Genomic DNA, 12,917 nt, shown 5'->3' on the forward strand with positions numbered 1-12,917 from the left:
ATAGCAACAAATAATTTATTTGTATTGATTTAGAAACAAACAAAGGCAATGAACTTTTGAATTTTTCCATTAGAAACAAGTCGTCTAAACTATTGTTGCTAGATGATAAGGTATTTTTTTATTTGTTGCCATTGGAAACAAGCTATGTTACATTTTTCTTGTTAATTTATTTATAAGCCACTTTTTGCTATTAAGTATAAAATTATTTGAAGACACTATTCTTATTATTTGTTGCTATAATGACATTAAATAGAGATGGATTTCAATTTCGCCTCTAATTTAGAAACGGATTTTTGATTTCGTCCCTAATTTAGAGACAATTTTTTCAATTTTGTCTCTAATATTTCGTTCACTTATTATAAATTATATACATAGAAGTAAACAAATAGTACTTGGTATAGTTGGTAAGAGTTTCACCATGTGACTTTGAGGTCACAAGTTCGACTCCTACCAACTGCGATTCTTGAGACTAGGGATTCAAAGAGCCTTACATGCAAAGTCGAGCCGAGTTGACCCGAGTGAGGTTTCGGATTGGTAAAGGCCGGGATCGGGTTGAACCGAATAGCTAATAAGGATTGGGTTTTTGTCTCGTAGTGTTGATAGCAACCAATATTTATGATTTGTTGCTATTTTTATGAACCAACTTTAATAATTTGTTGCTATTTTTAGGAACCAACATTAATAATTTGTTGCTATTTTAGGAACTAACATTAATAGTTTGTTGCTACTTTTAGCAACAACCAATGGTAATCTGTTGCCAAAGTTGGCAACGAATGCACCAAAAAACAGCAACCATCATGGAAACTATATTTAAATGGATGCAATATTACAACAAAATTGTTTTACAACTAGTAGCCAAAATCCCATGGCAACAAGCCTTTTAGCAACAATAGATTTTCGTTTCCAAAACCCGTTGCTAAATAGAGTTGGCAACGAATTTTTGGTCAATAGCAACAAATTTTAGTTGATGCTATATTGACTTAATTTTGTAGTGATAAAAGAGCACCAGTTCAAAACCCCCTATAGCACTGGTTTTGAACCGGTTCATTTGAGGGATGTCAAAAAACTAAAATATTCGCACCGATTCAGAATCGATGACATTACTTGTTATTCGCACCGATTAACCGGTGCCTTTAATGCCCAAATAAAATAAAATAATTCTTTTTTTTTTTTTGGAAATTTTGACTTTTACCACAAAAAAAATCAAAAAAATGTTTTTTACCACCAAAACTTCTAAAACTTTTATTTTACCACCAAATAAAAAATTAAAAATTGTTTTTTACCACATGTCGTCAAAAACCTAACGGAATTTTTTAATATCTTCGATTTTCGTGTCAAACACATGCTTTTCAGGAGTTTTGGGGGGTCATTCGGCCCTTTAGATCCAATTTGAGTTCAGAATTGAAAAAAAATGATCGGAAATGCCTCGTTTTGCGGTTTAAAAATACCTCGATTTGCGGTTTAAAAATACCTCGATTTGCGTAAACACACAAAACGAGGCATTTTCGATCATTTTTTGTCAATTCTGACCTCAAATTGGATCGAAAGGGCCAAAATGCCCCCCTAAACCTATGAAGAACATGTTTTGCGCACGAAATTCGAAGAAATTTTTTAAAACCGTTAGGTGGTAAAAACAATTTTTAGAAATTTTTTTGGTGGTAAAATAAAAGTTTTAGAAGTTTTGGTGGTAAAAAACAATTTTTTGATTTTTTTTTGTGGTAAAAGTCAAATTTTCCTTTTTTTTTTTGCTTTTTTCACCTCAAATTGACAACAAACTTATATATATATACATAATATACTTGAAACTGATATAATTTCATTGATAACCTGTAATTTTACACTTGAAAAAAAAATACTTTGGATATATTCACTCTAATAAGAGCAGCAACAACTTCCTACAGTTAATAACAGAGTAGCAGCAACCATGTAATTGAACAACAGCATGGTAAATAGTAGCAACAACCCAGTAGCATCACAATTAAACAATCATGATTTTCCTACAACATCTGCACTGAACATACCCAGATGAAATCACACCCAAAAAATCCAATTCAATCCAAAAAATATAAACAAAAAAAATCCCCCAAAAAGTAAAATAAAAAACAACAAAATCAGAAAAAAAAAACATGCGCAAAATCAAAACAAAAAACCCAGTGAAGAGGCGGCAGAACGCGGTGAAGAAGAAGAGAAATCGACCCATCGACCACCATCACTATAATCACAAGAAAATAAATAAAAATCGGAAACAATATCATCTCACCATTAAATTTAATCAATCAATGGTTCATCATTAATCACAAAAAAAAAGTAAATAAAAATCAGAAACCCTAGATTTCAAATCGAAGAGCACATACCTTCGTGAAGAGATCCACCACCACAGCAAAGATCCGGCGCCGGTGAAGAAAAAGATTTGTCATCCACCGACACCACCCTCTCTTCCGCCGTATCAACTTCGGCAACCTCAGAAACTCCGGTGTCCAAGTTGAGTTACTTGTCGGATTCACTCAAACTTGAACATCAATTTCCTCGAGTACCCTTTGAACACTACAAGAAGACCATTCGTGCTAATCATTGCGTCGTTGAGAAAGAAGTTTCCGCCGTCATTTCATCCTCTTTTGATTTGTCTTTGTAAATGAAAGAGAGAAATTGATTGATAGGGTAGGAGAAGGCTAGAGGGGAGAGAACGAAAAGAAATGGGAGAGAGAATCTATGAGCGGCGGCGGTTGTGGATGTGGGTGCGACTGCGACTGCGACGGAGGGTTTGGTTAAGGAGAGAAAGGAGAGACATATGAGGAGAGAGAATGAAAATGAATGAAAAAAGAAAGGGAAAGGGAATGAACAGGGGAAAGGGAAAAAAAAGGGTTGGGGTTTTTTATTTTAAATGCCACCGGTTTGAACTGGTGCCCTTTAAGAAATTTGGCACCGGTTTAGTTTGAACCGGTGTTATTTCTATTAAACTAAATCCCTCGTTTTTTTCCCACCAATATTTAAGAAACGGTGTCAATTCCTCGGTGCACATTTGTGTTTTTCTACTAGTGAAAGGTATATGTGACTAATGTGAGTAATAAAAAAATATGAAATATGAAGTAAAAGGTGTTTTGTATATTTAAAATAAAGAATAATAGAATTAAAGTGTTAAATCTTATTAACTCATACAAATTAAAACAGAAATTATATATAAATAGATATAGTTAACCTTTTTCCACTATTACTTTATAATAATAATAATAGAGGATAATGTAACATCCACAATACGTAATAATGGACAAGAGCAAGAGAGAAACTAACCCACGTCGAGAGGAGGAAGAAGCTAAGCTAAGGTAGAAGAGAGTAGTAATTGATTAGTGAGGAAATTGGAGTGATTAAATACGACTATTTAAATGTACAACATGTTTACACATTCTCCGGAATCTACTCCGTAATCTTATACGCATATACTCTACTCTCAATAAGTCAAATATTTGTTTATGTTTTGTCTTTGTGAATGAAAATTTCCACAATGTGTCTCTTGTTTAGTTGTATGACAATTAGAACACAACTATCCAACCAAACGTTTGATAATTTCAAAGATGGTATCTTTTGTTAAACTAGTACGGAGTTTTTTTTTTATTATTTTTATTTTTTAGTACAAAATACGTACTCTTTCTATTTTTATTTAAGTATCCCACTTTGACTGACATACTTGTAAATGCACAATGTACTTTGACTAATGATATCTTAAATTATCAATAAGTATAGATTATAGAAAGTTGATATTTGAAAAATATATATGCTTTGAGACTATTCTAATAATTTAACAAATAATTATTGATTATGTTTTATCTTACTTATACAGCACAAACATTGGTCAAAGCAATGCCTATGAATAGTGTCATAGTCAAACTGAGGCATTTAAATAAAAATAGAGGGATTTTTTTTTATTTTCTTAATCAGTTACTAAAGTTCTGGAGCATTACACTACTATATAGAGCACGAGCTAAGAAATACACCGTGTATATGCATAATATAAGAAACCTATTAGGTTTTATTCTCCCTTATATTTAAAAAAAAAAAAAAAAAAAAACAATACTCCCTCCTTCCCTTTATTAGATTCCTATTTCATAGAGGGAAGTAGGAATCTAATTAAGGGATGAAGGGAGTAAATATTAGTGGATGAATCAAATTTATAAACAGTTGATAGGAAAAAAAAAATTATTAGTAAAACAAATTATTAAAATAAAAATTATTATTGAAAAAACAATTGATGAAGTGATAGGCGTGTCGCGTACCTAACAAAAATAACCGAACTAACTCTACTATGTAGTTGAGCAAGTAAGGGTCGAATCCCAAGAGACTAAGGACTAACTAGTTAAACAGACTCAAATCAATACTAAACAAGTAACCAATCAAAGTTGAGAAATATATACTAAAACAATATTAACTAATAAGCAATAAAATAATAATAATAATAATAATACGGAATTAATCAAGAACTAAAGACATCTAAGATTAAGTATCCCCACTAATATGAATCAATGCAATAGAACAATCGATTTTCCTCAATTAAATCAATAAATATTCCACGGGACAGATGCTCACTGAAACAATACTAAGAGTTTCAATTCTTTCGATCAACTAATAGCTTCCCTAACATGCAGTCATATCTATTTTCATGGAATCATACATATTAAAGACATTGAGAACGACATCCTATAAGTCCTAGCAAGAACAATTAGCTATTTTCATGCATAAAAGCTCTTACTTTTAATTAGGGTTCTAAAATCTATTAAGAATCAACTTTCGTTGTAAACCTAATCACATTCAATAATACTATTTCTAGTTAATCATTGATAATAAAACCAACCCTAACAAAGAGGAATTATAAATTAATTAAATTGGAAATTAAACAACACATTAATCCATATTTGGGTTCAATCTAACCCTAGATTATGAAACTACTCACACATGATAATAAAATCAAGAATGATAATCAATAAAGAATACATAATTAACAATAATAAAATAAGAGAATTGAGAAAAGAAATCAATTCTTGGAATTAATTATGAAATCTTGAATCTTGAAAGTTGAACCCTAGAAAATAATAATCAAGAACGTAATACCAAAAGTTCTAAAATAATGTATTTAAAAGTGATAAATAAAAGACTATCTAAAACCTATTTATATGCTAGGAAAATAGTAGTAGTCTTTACTTAGGATTAGGACTCCTAAAATCCCAAAAATAGAGCTAAATTCGTTGGTAAATAAGTGGCCGCAACTGGGCTGCGGTACAAGGTTGTGAGCCGCAGTAAGGCTGCGGAGTAGGCTGCCAACCTTATGTTTCTTGCTCCCTTGTGAAGTGCGCCGCAGGCAAGCTGCGGTAAGTCATGGTAAACCGCAATCAAGTTGCGGACTAGGCTGCCATGATGCTTCTTGGATCCTAGAAACACTCCATATGAAAAATATCTCGCGTCCAAAGAAAATTCCAAACAAATCGAGCCCTATTCCTACAAAAACAAAAACAAACAAACCGAGAAGAGCAATATCGAAATAGGAAGAATAATAACTTTAAAAGATTAGGAGAATGAAGAAAACACAATAAAATATGACCAAATATCACATATAAATAGTGTATAATATCGTGTTATCATGAAGTCATAATTATTACTACCTCTGTTTTTTTTTAGTTGACACATTTTGACTTTAGCACTATTTACACACTCCCCTTTGACCGTATTTTGTGCTTTATAAGTAATGAAAAATATGGTCAAGTGTGATCTTGTTAGATTCGTTACGATATATATTTTCAAAATATCAACTTTTTATAATATTTGCTTATCGGTAATTAAAGATATTAATGGTTGAATTTATGCGTTGGCAAATGTGACTAAAAAAACGTGTCAACTAAAAAGAAATGGAGAAAGTATTATTTTTGTATTTTAAAAAAAAATGCCCAACAAAGGTAATTTGGGAAAGTAAAATTTATTACCTAAAAATCTAAAGCCCCTCTTCACTTATACGAAGTACGTATTAGAGATAGCTATATACTTCCTCTGTTGCTTTTGATAGAAACATTTGAATATATTTGCACTATTCACATTTATTTGACCAACTTTATTTGTTGATTTATACGTTGAATAAAATATAGTCATATTGAAATCTTATTAGATTCTTCTTTCTATGATTTTTTTTTTACACAAATTGTTTTCTTTTAATTATAGATATGAAGGTTTAAAATATATATGCATTGGCAAGATAAAAGTTAAATTGAATTGAAAAAGTAAACTCTCTCCAATAAATATATATATATATATATATATATATATATATATATATATATATATATATATATATATATATATATATATATATATATATATATATATATATATTAAGTTTTAAAATAGTAACCCGGTGCAACGCCCGGCCTGAGTTACACACTAATTTGTAGTTATACATTTCCTCCATTTTCTAATGCTTATAAATCATCTCTAAAATGAAATTGTCACAACACTAGCAATACCCTATGATTATAATTAAACTTTTTTTTTCGTAAAAGTTGTATTATCATCCTTATTTAAAAATCTCATGACACTCTTAATTATACTCATAACGATATCTCTCAACCTTATTTTAAGTGTGTTTAATCATGTGAAACCCACTTTTCTCAAATAACGTATGTAAAAAGGTGTGTTGCAATTATTATAAATTGAAGACAAGAAGTAGTAATAACACTAAAACTGATACATATATATGACGATGCGATTTCTAAATTTATATACACCAAATACACCAACCACACTTAAAGGAATAATTAAGTAAAAATTAAGGGCATTTTAGGTGGACAAGACTATCTCTTCATTAGCTTATATAATAGAGGTGATATATTTTAAAATGAATCGACTAAGAAACTATAGGAATTAAATGGGTAAGTTACAATACTTACCTCTCAAGCGGAAGCTCGACAAGATCTAGAAACTCGCCTTACGATCCGCACCGAGAGGGCTACCAGAGTCCTTAATAGTTGTCACACTCCAAAATTGAGAGTCTAGGACGATGACTCTAATGGAAACACTCTCAATTTTGTGGATTATTTTCTCTGTGAAATTGTACGTATATTGCTACAACGGATGTCATATTTATAATATTAGGAGTCCTTATCACTTAAGATTTTAGGTGTAATCAACTCTCAACGGGATAAATATCATCTTATTTACTTTCCTAAAATATAGATATTACCCCCTTAAGTGATATAGATCAAGTAACAAATACTTGTTTAAGATAGGATAGACTTTAGAGGCCCCACTTAATTTTTCGACTTTGTAAAAGTAAGCATATGAATTATCCTTTGACTCGCCTTGAAGCGAAGATATAGCTAGAAAGGTGTGGGATAATTTTAAAAGATCGAGTGGACACAGAGTTTTAAAAGTTTAGTTCAAATTTCATTAAATTTATAAGCCACGTTTTGATAGCAAATCAAATAAATTAATACAATAACAACAAAAAAAATAGCATAAAAGATTTGAGCCCAATTGCCCAAATCAACATTGCAGCTCAATACAAACAACAAATTAAACCAACTGAAGTAGCAAACAAGAGAAATATTGGAGCCGAACAACTGATAATTAACGAGTATGTGTTGAATTAATTAAGTAGTAGGCAACAGCTCCAATTCACCGCAATGTTAATCAAGCGGATCCTCTGCGCTGGTCATCAACTTCATCGACATCGACCTCAACCTCGCCAGCTAATTCTTCAAGGGACTTACCCTTAGATTCGGGAACCATTAAAGTGCAAAGCATACCAATAAAGTTGATGACGCCAAGCACGATAAGGGACTTACTCTTCCCAATACCGGCGGGATAACCATGATCTCTCTTAGCCGGATCCTTTTCTTGCGAGGCGTACACAAATCCGAAGGCTCCTACTATAGCCCCGGCTTTTCCAGTTGCTGCGGATATACCATGGCAAGTAGACCTCAACCTAGCCGGGAAGACTTCTGCAGGAACCACGAAGGTGGTGGCATTAGGACCAAAGTTGGCAAAGAAGAAGGTTAGCCCATACATAATAATGAACCCGATACGGTTCTCCTTTTGTTGCCAATATTTGTAGGGGAAGGCAATCGCAAACATGAAAACAGTCATGAAAAAGAATCCCATCATCTGAATCCACCAACGTCCAATGACGTCTATGAAAGCGACAGTGAACCAGTAGCCGGGGACGGTTCCACATAGGGCGATCAAGGTTTGAGCTCTTGCTACCATATACACCTCCCTGATAGCATTCATATCTGCTGCTGGTGGGATCCACCCGATGGAGCTAAAAAGATCTTTTTGGAAAAGGTTTTGACTGTAAAATGCAATGTCGAGTAAGAACCATGTACTGGTGGTTCCTAGAAGGCGAACACCGTATTGTCTAGCAAATTCTTTAGTGAACAACCCAAATTGGTTCCTCTCACTCTTTGCTATTTTGTCAACCTTTTCCTCCTCTGCATCAATCTGAACCTTTAGGACTTTGGACATGTCTGAAGCAGCTTGCTTAGCATCCTTAGCCACAAGAGCGGTGTACCTGGCAGTCTCAGGCATCTGCATACGCCAATAGTATGTTGTGGCAGCAGGTATGGCCCCGAACATCAAGACAATACGCCAAATGTAGTCGCTCTCCGGTGGGAGGGAGGCAATAGCGTTGACTTTGAATGGGGGAGGCTTGAATTTGGCCTCAAATGCGGATGAAACAATTAGAGAGACAATACCACCAGCCAAGATACCCATGCCTTGCATAGCAAAGACAGCAGCGATGAAACTTCCACGAGTCTTCTTGTTAGCATACTCAGACATGATTGTGGCAGATAGAGGGTAATCTCCTCCAACACCAAATCCAAGCCAGAAGCGAAAGAAGCAAAGTGTTGTCATAACACCCTTGGCAGAGCTCCCAAAGGAGAGACCGGAGGCAATAGACATCGCAACCATCATAACCAAGGTGATACCGTACACCTTCTTCCTCCCCATCTTGTCTCCGAGCCAACCGAAGAAGAGTTGGCCGGCTAGAGTACCACAAAGAGCAACTCCACTAACAGCAGCAGAGACATTGATAGGCAATGCTCCTGGCTTACCAGATCCAGGAGTGTCATAATAAATACGACCGAGAAGCTTCGTCAATAATGAGATGCAAAACAGGTCATATGCATCTGTAAAGAATCCCATACCAGCAATCACAATTGCTGTGAAGTGGTACCATTGCGTCTTTGCAACGTCTAGTGCATTTAGCACTTCTAATTGTTGTCCCTTCACCATCATATGCTCTCTTTTTCTTTTCTTTTCTTTTTTTTTTTTGTCAATTTTTTCTTTTCTTACTTGTTTTTATGTTTCTACCTTCATCTACGCCCTGCAAGGTAAAATAATCATATTTGTGTATTAAAAAACTGAATGAATACTTAATTTTTGTAATAAAATTATTAAAGCTTGAAACATTGAAAAAGATACTTACCTCCGTTTTTTATTAGTTGATACATATTCCTTCCTAGGAAGTTTTTTTTTTAGTTGACACGTTACCTTTTTGGATAAGTTTTATACCTTGCTTTATAAGTGTACTCCAGTAGCTTTATCATTCTCTCTCACTCTCTCTTCTCTCCTTAATATTTGTGTCTAAATTAAACGTGTTAACTAAATGGAAACGGAGAAAGTATATCTACTCACAAATTTTGCAATGATGGCATATAGTATAACAAAATATATAAAGCAACATTTCAATATACTAAAAAACAATTATTTTATTTTTATTTTTTTGAAAGAATGAACAATATTATTTTAGAAGACTTTTTATATTGAGCTTTATTGGTCATACAAACAGGCTACACTTTAGTCGTAGAAGAGTCTAAACATTTGCATTATGCAAGTTAAGCCTATGCATGATGTCCATTATAAACCAATTGATAATAAATGGAGTATATAATCATTTGTTTTATAAATCATTATAAGATGGACTGCGTATATCTAACTACTATAGTTTAATTCCAACAATGGACTCACATAAACCCTAAACTATTGTAACATTCAATATGGAAGAAATGTATGGTATGATGTATAAAATTGGACAAAAATATTAAAGAGTAAAATTCACCAACCTGTGCGTTATGAAGGAAGAAGCTAAAGTAGAAGAGAATATTTGTTTTTGTGAAGGAAATGGAGGGAACAAAGACGAGTATTTATATGGAAATCATGTTTACACATTCTTTCGGATTGGAATCCTCTCCGTAATCTTTTAAGAATATACTCTTCCAATATGTATAAAAAATAAATGGATCTTAATAATTACATGCAATGCCATGTTTTTACAAATTTTTAAGATTAATGTCTCCTTCATGACATTTGAAACACAACTGTCCATTGTTTGAAGGAATCAAGTACAAAATCATACAATTACATGAAATTAATTTAAGCATATGCAATTTATACAATTGATACTATTTTTTTTTTTTAAAAAAAAAAAAATGATACTATTTATACTATAATTTATCTATCTTAATTTATAAATATTATAAAATATAAAAAAATCATGTGAGATTTCGATAGAATCGTCTTGATCAATATATATTTTCAAAAACTCTTTACTCGTTGATAATTAGAGAAATTAATTGATATGTATGTTGATCTGTATTGAAAAATAGTTGCTACTTGAGATCTTATTCGATTTGTCTCAACGTATATATATTTTTTTTTAATAATTTTTTATAATTTTATTCATAGAGAATTAATGTTATTACAAGTTACAGTGAAGAATTTACGTATACATTTCGAAAACAAAACAATTAATAAGAGACGAAGGAAGTTCAATGCAATTACTAAAAATAAGATTCCTCCGTACGGACACGATAACATTTTTGCAAATAGAATTTTACTTGGACCATCGAGTGGCTAAACCATTAAACAATCATCGAAAAAGTAACAGGACCAAGACTTAAATACATATTCCAACCAAATCAAATTGGCACAACATCAACCAAAGTCTATTATTATTAAAAGAAATATTAGTTAATTAAATTTTAAGGAAAGGACCGTATAATGTTTGGTTCCTTTTCAACTACGCATACGCCGTACGGCTCACCTATGTTTCTTTTAAGGACGAATACGGTTATACATACGGACCAGCCGTACAGTTAGAATATTGGAATTGGCATGAATGTCTTTGGTTAGTTAATACTATCAGGAATTATATTAAAAGAAATTTAGTGTTAATACTATAAGAACTTATATTAAACCTTAAAGATCAGTAATTCGACATAATAACCTTAAAGCATTTATATTATTCTTTATAACAGGAACGGATATAATTTGAATTTGGGAATTTCTCCCAATAAAGATCTCTAATCTTAAAACATGTAGCTACTTTGTGTTTAAAGGTCGTTTAATTTATTATCTCTGTTTTTTAATTGACACGTTTTGACTTTATTACTCACATGTTTTACATTGACTATTTTTATACAATTTATGCTTGTGAAAAATACAGTGAAGTGAGATCTTGTACATTTTAAATTTATATTTTATTAACATTTATTTTTTTAAAAAAAAAAATTGATCATTTAAAATTAAATGTATTGATTATTAAAGTTTTGCATTTTCATATGTGACTCATGTCAACTTAAAAATGGATAAAATTTAAGAATAATTCACTTTTTATTGTTTTACACTTTTACATTATGTATTACTCACTCTAAAACAAATCCCATTTTATTTTTTTTAAACCAAATCCCATTTAAAAAAATCCCATTTATTGAAAGAAATATTCAAAAAGATAATTCTATATATTTTCACCCAAGAAATTTTTTTTCAATTTAAAAAAAAAATTGAAATTAATTTTTACTGATTAAAACATATTTTTATTGACTCTCTATTTATTTGTACTTTAAAGTTACTGATTTTCACTAATTAAAAATAATTTTTAATGATTTGAACCGATTTTTAACGATTACAAATTATTTTTTACTAAATTAAACTTATTTTAACCAAGAACTTATTTTTTTTACTAAATTGAACTTATTTTTGTTAGTGGACCAACTCAACCAAAAGCTTAAGCTTATGGTTGAGGCCCAAGAATATGTTTTATACTATATCACTCCCCCTCACATGAAAGGCCCTTTGGGCTTGAAATGTGGATGTAACACAGGCCCACTCATACCTGACGCGAATTAATTCCACTTTAAAGGAGGGGTGGATGAGATTCGAACCCGTAACCTCTATGTCACGTTGGCTCTGATACCATATTAGTTGACCAACTCAACCAAAAGCTTAAGCTTATGGTTGAGGCCAAGAATATGTTTTATACTCTATCAATTTTTACTAAATATTATTTTTGAAAGGTGAAGAGAACAAGACCTAAAATTAAAATATTTTTACATAACATCTTAAAAATTTTACTTTTTACTGATACAAACTAATTTGTACTAAAGTAAACATTTTATTTTTGTTGAACTTAGCTTTTTTTTTTTTTTTTTTTAATGGAAAAACTTAACATTTTTTTTTTTTTACTACATACTTCATATATACTCCACTAATTTGACTTCCTTTAATTTATCCACATCAACACTCTTTTTTAAAAATACCTTAATATGTGTTCAAGTAATAACTTTTTTTTAAAAGGTAAGAAAAAGTAAACATTAGAAAGCCCCCTCCTTATGAGGAAAATTCCTAATGAAAAAAATGAGTATTTTAGGGCCTAGACGGGGTGTTCAAGTTTAATAACCTCTGCACATAGAGGCGGTATATGTTAATATGTTCTACAATGCATAATCCATCAGAAGAAAATATCTAAAAATTAAAATGTAAATAAAAAGAAAGTCAATGCGTTGACATTCAAGTAGATTATTTCCTCAAACACACAAAAAATAATTTACAAAGTAAGGGAATAATGTCAACGGGTTTACTAGCACAAAGTTTGCTTAGCT

At 31.6% G+C, this 12,917-nt stretch overlaps 1 long non-coding RNA gene and 1 pseudogene across 1 annotated transcript; both read right to left on the minus strand.

Annotated features, from left to right (window-relative positions):
- Positions 1-1,796: 1,796 nt before the first annotated feature.
- Positions 1,797-2,826, minus strand: LOC145564175 (uncharacterized). The gene is made up of 2 exons (XR_014094762.1): positions 2,355-2,826; positions 1,797-2,212 (listed from the first exon to the last, which is right to left on the minus strand). It is a non-coding gene; the product is annotated as an uncharacterized LOC145564175 (long non-coding RNA).
- A 4,645-nt stretch (positions 2,827-7,471) lies between these two features.
- Positions 7,472-9,273, minus strand: LOC145564176 (putative inorganic phosphate transporter 1-3 pseudogene; annotated as a pseudogene).
- Between the last annotated feature and the right edge of the window lie 3,644 nt (positions 9,274-12,917).

Source organism: Chenopodium album, chromosome 10 (assembly GCF_948465745.1).
Source record: "Chenopodium album chromosome 10, dcCheAlbu1.1, whole genome shotgun sequence".
NCBI lineage: Eukaryota > Viridiplantae > Streptophyta > Magnoliopsida > Caryophyllales > Amaranthaceae > Chenopodium > Chenopodium album.